Source organism: Prunus avium, chromosome 2 (assembly GCF_965620075.1).
Source record: "Prunus avium chromosome 2, drPruAviu1.hap1.1, whole genome shotgun sequence".
Taxonomy (NCBI): domain Eukaryota; kingdom Viridiplantae; phylum Streptophyta; class Magnoliopsida; order Rosales; family Rosaceae; genus Prunus; species Prunus avium.
In genome coordinates this window covers 17,108,648-17,120,406 of record NC_142285.1, presented here as the reverse complement: position 1 = coordinate 17,120,406, position 11,759 = coordinate 17,108,648, and the positions used below count along the sequence as shown (strand labels likewise).

General features: G+C 38.7%; 1 non-coding gene across 1 annotated transcript; it reads right to left on the bottom strand.

Moving 5' to 3' along the window:
* Nucleotides 1–2,065: 2,065 nt before the first annotated feature.
* On the bottom strand, nt 2,066–2,172 carry LOC148296571 (small nucleolar RNA R71). The gene has a single exon (XR_015834168.1). It is a non-coding gene; the product is annotated as a small nucleolar RNA R71 (small nucleolar RNA).
* Between the last annotated feature and the right edge of the window lie 9,587 nt (nt 2,173–11,759).

The window sequence follows — 11,759 nt, the reverse complement described above, 5'->3', positions numbered from 1 at the left end:
TGGTCATGGTGACATGAAGATGAGCTAGGGCTGCTGGTGGGATCTATTGGTGAAGTGCATCAACCAATTCAGATTTTATAATGCAAGTGTTGTATGCATTAGTGAAGTGCATCAACCAATTCATCTTTTATAATGCAAGTGTTGTATGCATTAGCCATATTGAATTCAGATTTGTCACTCCCCTCTCCCTATAAATACCACATCCATTCCACATTCAAGACACAACAAATCCTGAGATTCACAACCCCCACAATTCACTCCAACCATCCTCAAACACTCTCAAAATCCCAAACACTCCAACAATCACCAAAACAACTCCAGCAAACCTCTCTTTCATTTCCCTACGAATTTCATCTTCCTTAGCCATCACCACTCACTCAAACTCATCCCAAATCACCTCCATATCCTTCATACATCTTTCTAGAAGTGGGGAAGCTCTTGGAGAAGCATTAGAAGTGGAGAAGCACTTGGAGAAGCCTTGGACACCACAAGAACTTCAGAAAAAGGGTTTTTCTACTCTTATTGTATTCATTATGTTTTCTCATTTCTGTTCAAGTCTCTTTTCCATTATGAGTAGCTAAATCCATAACTAGGGCTTCGATGTAACCTAACATGAATATTCTGGGTTTATAAGTTTGGAGTTTCAAGTTTGATTCATGATTCATGTTCTTATTCATTATGCTTATAAGTTAACATGCTTGTTTGAATGATTGATCACCATTAGAACTTGTTTGTTAACTATCTTGGTTTGAATTAAGAGTATACACCATGCTTTAATTCGAATTGAACTATGAATAGGAAGAGTATGTATGGACATTCGACAACAGGGATTAGATACATACTTGGTTGTTTAAAATGTTCTTCTATGCTTAATGGGTTCCTAATGCTTAATTTTAGGTTAGACAACAAATGATCAAATTAGGGAATTAGGAACACAAGGTTAGGACCAAACACCATGGCCTAATCATACTTTAGCTAGAATCAATCTTTGAATCTGAATTAGACTTGTTACTTGAATCTTTATAACCCAGAATTGAATTGTTATGGTGATTCGAATGCCCTAGTCTCAAAATCTGTTTTCCAACTCTTAAAACCACTCTTTGTTACATTTGTTTACTTGTTTTTGTTTGCAATTTCATTTTGCTTCTTTTGTTCAACAATCACAACCACTCTTGTTTTAAATTCTGTTTTAGACATAACCTCCTACTTTCTTGAATTTGGTAATCTAAGTACATAACTAGTTTTAACTTCTCAGTCTTCGTGGGTACGACCTCGTACTTGTCTTGCTATACTACTAATTGCCCCGTACAATTGTGAGTTAACATAATATTAACAACAAATTTTGGCGCCGTTGCCGGGGACTGAACGAAAGTTCTTCCCTGGTTATGTGCCCAAGGTTACCCTATTCTTTTTAGTGTTTCTAATTAATCTAATTTTCTGTTTCAGGTAGTTTATGTCTAAAAATCCATTACTTGAACAAGTGAGGTCTTCGTTCCAACGTTCTAGATCTTTGAACGCAGGACCATCATTGCAACCCAGACGAGTGACCTCTGAAATTCAGAATCGTCTAGAAAGGGAGTTGTCAACTGCAAAAGAGCAAGCTCTTGCTACATTTACAAGTCTTGCTCTCCACACTGAACTTCCCGGTTCTTCACTTTCAAATTCGGAAGCAAGTTCAGACCAAGAAGAAGAAGAAATGATGGCTGCCATTGAGTTCATGGGAGAACTTGATATCCCAACAATTCCAGCATCTCCTTCAAGCATTTTGCTGCCCACTGTAGCTCGAAATTATGAGCTTAAATCTTCTCATCTTAATATGCTGCCTTCCTTTTATGGTTTACCTAATGAAGATCCATTGACTCATATAAAGGATATTTTTAATGTTGTGAGTTCTTTTCCCTTGACAGGTGTGACAGAAGATCAACTTCGAATGAGAGTGTTTCCATACACTTTAAAGGATAAGGCGAAGTATTGGTTGAATTCTTTGAAGCCTGGTTCACTCACTACATGGTCTGCCATTCAAAAGAAGTTCCTGGAAAAATACTTCTCCACGCAAAAGACCGACATGCTTAGGGACAAGATCTTGTTATTTGCACAGCAAGATGATGAATCGTTTTGTGAAGCATGGGAGAAATTCAATGGGTTGCTCAACCAATGTCCTCATCATGGGATTCCATTGAAGCTTCAAATGCGTATGTTTTATAAAGGACTAACCCCTTCTAGTCATAATATAGTCACCAATTTTGCAGGTGGTTCTTTTAAAACCAAAACTCCAGAAGAAACGTACGAACTCTTTGAGGAGATAGCAATGGAGACCCAACATACGGATACAAGAGGTAAACGTGTTATTAGTGGTTCTAATGATGCTTCTAGTGTGCAGATTTCAAAACTGGAACAAAAGCTAGATGCTCTTCTTGCATTAAACTCAAGAAGCCCTCCGAAGGAAGTGTGTAGCATTTGTGAATCTCATGACCATGCTACCACAGCTTGTCCACTTGGGGCTGGATATCCAGAATTTGTGCAAGAGCAAGCTAAGTTGGTAAATTCCTACAACCAAGGTCCAAGAAATGATCCATACTCTCAAAGTTATAATCCAGGTTGGAGGAATCATCCAAACTTTTCATGGAGAAATACCCAGAATCAAGCAAATCCCCCTTCATTCCAAAGGCCACAACAATCATCATCATCATTGGAAGATATAGTGAAGCAGATGGCAATCAACCAATCCAATTTTCAGCAAACTACACAAGCTGCCATCTCCAAATTGGAAGTCCAATTAGGCCAAATAGCTGCTGAAATAACTCAAAGAGTGCCTGGGAAATGGCCAAGCCAAACTGAGATCAATCCAAAGAACCCAGAAGCCAAGGCCATTCATGTGCTCAGATCAGGTAAGATCATTGATAATAAAGATGATTCTAATCTTTCAAATGATGTTGTGATTGTAGAAAATGAAGAGGAGGAGACCATGGCCACGGAAGGAGAACAACTCAAAACTTCTCAATCTGCTCCTAAGGCCAAATCAGATTCTCAGAAATCCGATCAATTCCAATTGCATAAAAGGGATGACAAATTTGTGCCACCACATCTTCAAGAAGATAGATACGTGCCACCCGCTCCATATGTTCCACAGATTCCTTTTCCAGGCCGTCTTAAGAAAGCAAAGCAAGATAAGGCTTTTAAAGAGATTTATGATATTTTGAGTAAAGTTAATATCAATTTGCCTTTGCTTGATCTTATTGAACAGATTCCTGCATATGGAAAATTCATCAAGGACTTGAAAACTCACAAGCTCAATTTCGCTCCAAATGAAGGAGTAAAGCTCGACCAGAATGTAAGTGCTGTATTGCAAAGGAAGCTTCCACCAAAACTAGATGATCCTGGCAGCTTTGACATTCCCATTAACATTGGAGGCAAGAAGGTTGGAAGAGCCATGTTGGACTTGGGAGCAAGCATCAATGTTTTGCCATATTCAGTTTATCAAGAGCTTGGCTTAGAAGGGATGAAGAAGACTTCAATGCGACTTGAACTAGCTGATCATTCTATAAAATATCCAAAAGGTATTGTAGAAGATATTCTAGTTCAAGTTAATACACTAATTCTCCCTGCTGATTTTGTAGTGATGGACATGGAAGACAATCCAAATGGAGATCGTGTTGATCCCATTCTCCTAGGCAGGCCATTCATGGCCACTGCAGACACAATCATCAAAGTGAAAGATAGCACTCTCTCCATGACTGTTTTGGGTGAAACTGTTGAATTTAAAATGCTTAATGCTCTATCTCAACCTTCTATCTCTCTTGATTCTTGCTTTTCAATTGATGTTGTGGATCATGAGGTTTCTTCCAAAATTTTGCAGAGAAAGTCTAATGATGCTCTAGAAGCTGTCTTAACACAAGAAGAGGAAGATCTTTGTGAACCGGAGTTCCAAGAAGTGGTGGCTGCCTTAGAAGTGTTTCCGCCATACCCACCATCCTTTAGGCCACCAATCGAGCCTCTTGGACCATCATCCACGAAATTGGAGCCATCCATTGTCATCCCACCAAAGCTAGAACTTAAACCTCTTCCCAATAATCTTAAATATACATATTTGGGTGCTAACGAAACTCTCCCTGTTATAATTGCTGCAGGTCTCTCCTCACATGAAGAAGAGAGCTTAATTAAAGTTCTAAAAGAGCATAAAACAGCCATTGGGTGGACCATAGCAGACATCAAAGGAATTAGTCCAAGCATGTGCATGCACCGGATTTTAATGGAAGAAGACAGCAAACCATCTCGTGATGCCCAAAGGAGGCTAAATCCCAACATGAAAGAGGTGGTTAGAGCTGAAGTTTTAAAGCTACTCGATGTAGGAATCATCTACCCAATTTCAGATTCTAAGTGGGTGAGCCCTGTGCAAGTTGTTCCAAAGAAGTCCGGAATCACCGTTGTGAAGAATGAGAAGAATGAGCTAGTTCCTACACGAACTGTCACTGGTTGGAGAGTTTGCATTGATTACAGGAAGTTGAACACATCCACTAGAAAAGATCATTTCCCCTTACCTTTTATTGATCAAATGCTTGAACGTTTATCTGGCCATGCTTACTATTGTTTTCTTGATGGTTTTTCAGGTTATAATCAAATTCCCATTGCTCCGGAAGACCAAGAGAAAACCACATTCACATGCCCATTTGGTACGTTTGCTTATAGAAGGATGCCATTCGGTTTATGCAATGCCCCAGCAACTTTCCAAAGATGCATGATGTCAATCTTTTCAGATATGGTGGAACGATTTATTGAGGTATTTATGGATGATTTTTCAGTTTTTGGTTCCTCTTTTGATAATTGTCTTCACCACTTGTCTCTAGTGCTTAAAAGATGCCAGGAAACAAATCTGATTTTGAATTGGGAGAAGTGTCACTTCATGGTGAGACAAGGCATTGTACTAGGCCATGTGATTTCAAGCAAGGGAATCGAAGTGGATAAAGCCAAGATCGACCTCATCTCAAATCTTCCACCCCCTACCTCTGTTAAAGGAATTAGAAGCTTTCTAGGTCATGCTGGATTCTATAGAAGGTTCATCAAAAATTTCTCAAGCATTACAAGGCCATTGTGTAATCTCCTTGCTAAGGATGCTGTTTTTGAGTTTAATGAAGCTTGCATGGAAGCTTTTTCTACCTTGAAGAGGGAGCTAACTTCAGCCCCTATTATCATAGCTCCGGATTGGTCTTTACCATTTGAAATAATGTGTGATGCCTCTGACTTTGCTATTGGTGCAGTTTTAGGTCAAAAGAAGAACAAGCTGCCCCATGTGATTCATTATGCTAGCCGGACCTTGAATGATGCTCAAATCAACTACTCCACAACAGAGAAGGAGTTGCTTGCTGTGGTTTTTGCTTTAGAAAAATTTCGTTTTTACCTTGTTGGTTCTAAAGTAATTGTTTATTCTGACCATGCAGCCCTTAGATACTTGCTCACTAAGAAGGATGCCAAACCACGCTTGATTAGATGGATTCTCTTGCTGCAAGAATTCGATTTGGAGATTCGAGATAAGAAGGGATGTGAGAATGTGGTAGCTGATCATTTGAGCAGAATTGTGGTTGAAGAAAAAGGAGGAGCTGTGCTACCCTTGAATGAGACTTTCCCTGATGAACAACTATATGCTGCCCAAATCAAAGAGCCATGGTATGCTGATTTTGTTAATTATCTTGCTTGTGGTGTTCTTAGAAATGATCTAACTTCTCAGGATAAGAAGAAGTTCTTTTCCATGGTGAAACATTATGTATGGGATGAACCTTTCTTATTCAAGCATTGCCCGGATCAACTCATCAGAAGATGTGTTCCAGAAGAAGAGCAAGAAAGCATACTTAGGCATAGCCACGAATTGGCCTGTGGAGGTCACTTTGGAGCTAAGAAAACAGCACTTAAAATTCTGCAATCTGGTTTCTTTTGGCCCACTCTATTTAAAGATGCATTTAATTTTTGTGTTAAGTGTGATAGGTGCCAAAGGATGGGGAACATAAGTCGCAGGAATGAAATGCCATTGAATAACATACTTGTTGTGGAGCTCTTCGATGTGTGGGGTATTGATTTCATGGGACCATTCCCATCTTCCTTTGGTTATACTTACATACTTGTTGCTGTTGATTATGTGTCTAAATGGGTGGAAGCCATAGCCACCAAAACCAATGATTATAAGGTGGTGCTGAAGTTCTTGAAGGATAATATTTTCACAAGGTTTGGTACTCCAAGGGCTGTCATTAGTGATGGAGGCAGCCACTTCTGTAACAAGCCATTCGAAGCACTCATGAAGAAGTACAACATCACCCATCGAGTCTCTACACCATATCATCCGCAAACTTCTGGTCAAGTGGAAATAAGCAATAGAGAAATTAAGCACATCCTGGAGAAGGTGGTGAACAATACAAGGAAAGATTGGGCAGCCAAGCTCAATGATGCATTATGGGCTTATAGGACAGCATATAAGACTCCCATTGGAATGAGCCCTTATCGTCTTGTGTTTGGGAAAGCTTGTCACCTGCCAATGGAGCTTGAACACAATGCTTTTTGGGCCATCAAGAAGTTAAATTTTGATCTAGACAAGGCAGGCCATGCAAGAAAGTTTCAGCTGAATGAATTGGAAGAAATTAGACATGAGTCTTATGAGAATGCAAAGCTTTACAAAGAACGAACCAAGAGTTACCATGACAGAAACATTCAACGGAAAGAGTTCTCCAAAGGTATGTCAGTTCTTTTGTTTAACTCACGTTTGCGTCTCTTTCCAGGAAAATTGAAGTCTAGATGGCAAGGCCCATTCACCGTGGTCAATGTTTCTCCCTATGGAGCTGTGGAGATTCAAAACCCTAAAGATGGCTCGACTTTCAAAGTAAATGGACAACGTTTAAAGCCATTCTATGAGGGAGTTTCAGCTGGCATCCAAACTGGCCATGTGGTAGATCAACTTCCCTTCGTACCATCAACTTAACTGATTGCACAATGTCTTGCCAAGACAGTAACTAAGGCGCTTCTTGGGAGGCAACCCATGTGTTCAAGAAGAAGGTGCTTGGTAGCAATCGACCTAATCGCATCAAGGGGGAGCATTTCAATCCTTTCTCTTTACTTATTATTATTTTAAATTTCTGTTTTTTTTTTATATAAAAATTTAAAAAAAATAAAAAAATTTAAAAATTTAAAAAGATTTTTCATATGAGCTAACTTATGGTAACTCCAGTGAGCACTTCCGTCAATACAGTGTCTAGGAGTTCTTTAGGCGACACCTTCGGTGTCTAAGAAGTTTGGGTTTTAAGCGGGACCATTGTGACCCCTCCAACCTTCCCGGATCCCCTGGCTGTGTTTTCTGAGGCCCTTAACTGGTCATCCATGAGTTGCTTATATATTCATTTTTTTTTATTTTTTATTTTTCCTAAACCTTCTTCTAAACTTTTCCCTTTATCATTTGTTTGTTCTCAATCATCTTTTGTATGCTTTCACATTGAGGACAATGTTCAATTTAGGTCTGGGGGGAAGGTTTTCAATTTCAATTTTCTTATCCATTTGTGTTTTCAATTTTCGTTCTCTTGTCACAATTTATTTTTTATTTTTTTTATTTTTATTTTTTATTTTTATTTTTTTTAAAGAATGTCATACAATCAATGCTATGGAGCTGCTATTTGAGGTTTTCATATCAGAATTTTGCACTTCACAAAGCTTTTGCTCTTAGAATTCTGGTGGCTAAAGTACCACGCTCAAATTCTTGAAGGAAAATAGTGGAGACTACCCTAGTGAGCTATATCGAGCCTAATTGCTTTCTTGAGAGGGTTTAAAGTGTTCTATTTCTCATCCATACTTATTTTCTTCAATTCACTCTAATTGATCTCATTATTCCATTTTGATTGAATACTAAGGATGATTCTCTTTTGCAGATATCATGTGCTTGCTCTCATTCATGAATGAACTCATTGAAGTGATGCTAGGCTATGTGTGCATAACCATTCTATGTGCTTTCTTTTCACCCTACCTATATGTGTGTTCCATCAACCCTCTTGAAGCCAAACACTTAAAGCCTTTTCTTCTATCACCCTCATCATTTCCCTACCTTTGTATCTCAATCTGAGATACTTGACCTATTGTAGCCATACCCTATAGCTTAGAAATATACCAAGGTGTGCCAAGATAAAGTTTGAAGCAAGGAAGTTGCAGCCATGTACCTAAATAAAGATGATGTGAATCTGTGCAATGAAGTTAATGAAGATGCAGATCAAATCAACGAAGATGAAAGTGTTTCGATTTGATCTAAGTGTGAAAAATAAAGTCTATGCCAGGAGATACCATGAAGTTTGCTGCCATGCCAATCTAAATCAATGATGCCTTGCAGATTAATGAAGCATGCAACCTTGGTATGTTCTTAAGTTATTTGTTTTTCCTTCCAATTCTTCCATTTCCCCTAAACCTTAGCCTTTCATTACAACATTGTGAAAGACCTAGCTGATCTTTGAGGATGTATTCATGGGTGCTGGTAAGTATGTGTGTATCTCTATTCTTAGTATTTAATTCCTTTCATGAGATCTAACCAAATTTGTGCTTCTATTTTATACACTCACTTATGCTTTCTTGAGAGAATTAAAACATAGGTTCTGAGTGATTGAGTGTTATCTGTGAGAATTAGAGTCGAAGCATGTTCTCTATTCAAGGTTTGAGTGTGCTTGCTTTGAAACTGTGTGCCTTTGAGCTATAGCTTCCACTTGTACACACTGATTGATGACCTATCTTGGCAACTCTATGGTGTTGGAGGTATGACTAAAACTTTCTTTCATTTTCATTAGTTGATTTCAAAGTTGTTTTTCTAACCATTTTGTTTTGTAGAGTTAGAAAAACGTTTGTGGGTATCGTATCTGTTAAACCCTCAGGAGACACAACTCCTCCTACTAGGGATGCCTAGAGGTTTAAAGGCTTGTTGCATACGCTCAATGCAATCGAGTTACCTACGAAAGTGGTCTAGTTAACTTCTTGTTTTGTTTTTATCTTTGTTTCTCTTTTGTTTTGCTCGAGGACTAGCAAAATCTAAGTTTGGGGGTGTGTTAAGCTCATAATTTCATACATATACATGCCCAATTTACTTACTTCTTTTGCTTAGTTCCTATAATTCTAAGTTATTTCCCTCCCTTTGTGTGTTTTGTAGGCCAATAGAGCAAGAGAGCATAATTCATGCAATTCAAGCATGTTAAGGCCTAATTTGGATGAATGGAAGAAGAGCTTAAAAGACAAACTCATTTTGGCTACAGCCCCCTGCCAGTCCAGTTCCGTAGGTCATATTGCAAGCTTTGTTTCAGCAACCTACACAGCTCGGATGAGGCAGCATTCTTCATGAAAGTTGTTCCAATGGGTGTGTACTATAACATATCCAAACGTCAGCCCCATTGGATAAATATGGAGTCTGTTACCTAGCAAACACAGAGCCATGCTCAGGATGGATTTTATCAGCGCGCAAAATGAGTTAGCAATTTGTTTTGGCCTTAACTTCCTCCTCCGACCTTGGATTGGCCCAAATGACATATGGCTGGAAAGAAGACATTCTGAACTTCAATTTCGAGTGCTTAAAGTCCTAATTTGATTAAGAGAAGCCCAAGTTGTAAGCCCTTGAAGTTGCTGGTTATGCTGACCTCAGCATGTGCTGGTTGGATGCTTGGTCATGGTGAGCTAGGTATGAGCTATCATTTCTGGTTGGAAGCTTGGTCATGGTGACATGAAGATGAGCTAGGGCTGCTGGTGGGATCTATTGGTGAAGTGCATCAACCAATTCAGATTTTATAATGCAAGTGTTGTATGCATTAGTGAAGTGCATCAACCAATTCATCTTTTATAATGCAAGTGTTGTATGCATTAGCCATATTGAATTCAGATTTGTCACTCCCCTCTCCCTATAAATACCACATCCATTCCACATTCAAGACACAACAAATCCTGAGATTCACAACCCCCACAATTCACTCCAACCATCCTCAAACACTCTCAAAATCCCAAACACTCCAACAATCACCAAAACAACTCCAGCAAACCTCTCTTTCATTTCCCTACGAATTTCATCTTCCTTAGCCATCACCACTCACTCAAACTCATCCCAAATCACCTCCATATCCTTCATACATCTTTCTAGAAGTGGGGAAGCTCTTGGAGAAGCATTAGAAGTGGAGAAGCACTTGGAGAAGCCTTGGACACCACAAGAACTTCAGAAAAAGGGTTTTTCTACTCTTATTGTATTCATTATGTTTTCTCATTTCTGTTCAAGTCTCTTTTCCATTATGAGTAGCTAAATCCATAACTAGGGCTTCGATGTAACCTAACATGAATATTCTGGGTTTATAAGTTTGGAGTTTCAAGTTTGATTCAAGATTCATGTTCTTATTCATTATGCTTATAAGTTAACATGCTTGTTTGAATGATTGATCACCATTAGAACTTGTTTGTTAACTATCTTGGTTTGAATTAAGAGTATACACCATGCTTTAATTCGAATTGAACTATGAATAGGAAGAGTATGTATGGACATTCGACAACAGGGATTAGATACATACTTGGTTGTTTAAAATGTTCTTCTATGCTTAATGGGTTCCTAATGCTTAATTTTAGGTTAGACAACAAATGATCAAATTAGGGAATTAGGAACACAAGGTTAGGACCAAACACCATGGCCTAATCATACTTTAGCTAGAATCAATCTTTGAATCTGAATTAGACTTGTTACTTGAATCTTTATAACCCAGAATTGAATTGTTATGGTGATTCGAATGCCCTAGTCTCAAAATCTGTTTTCCAACTCTTAAAACCACTCTTTGTTACATTTGTTTACTTGTTTTTGTTTGCAATTTCATTTTGCTTCTTTTGTTCAACAATCACAACCACTCTTGTTTTAAATTCTGTTTTAGACATAACCTCCTACTTTCTTGAATTTGGTAATCTAAGTACATAACTAGTTTTAACTTCTCAGTCTTCGTGGGTACGACCTCGTACTTGTCTTGCTATACTACTAATTGCCCCGTACAATTGCGAGTTAACATAATATTAACAACATATTCCACACTTCTAGCGATTGGATTTCACTCAAAACTCACCAAATGACTCCTCCCACCATATTATGATGTTGCCCAAGTTTTGGGCTCGATCCGAAATCAATAGGTGTTCCAAATTGGACAATTCAAGTTCAACGGCAGTTCGTTCCTAATTGGAGTGGTTGGTGTATTCCATACTTCTAGCGATTGGATTTCACTCAAAACTCACCAAATGACTCCTCCCACCATATTATGATGTTGCCCAAGTTTTGGGCTCGATCCGAAATCAATAGGTGTCAGAAATTGGACAATTCAAGTTCAACGGAAGTTCGTTCCTAATTGGAGTGGTTGGTGTATTCCACACTTCTAGTGATTGGATTTCACTCAAAACTCACCAAATGACTCCTCCCGCCATATTATGATGTCCAAGTTTGGGGCTCGATCCGAAATCAATAGGTGTGAGAAATTGGACAATTCAAGTTCAACGGAAGTTCGTTCCTAATTGGAGTGGTTGGTGTATTCCATACTTCTAGCGATTGGATTTCACTCAAAACTCACCAAATGACTCCTCCCACCATATTATGATGTTGTCCAAGTTTTGGGCTCGATCCGAAATCAATAGGTGTGAGAAATTGGACAATTCAAGTTCAACGGCAGTTCGTTCCTAATTGGAGTGGTTGGTGTATTCCATACTTCTAGCGATTGGATTTCACTCAAAACTCACCAAATGACTCCTCC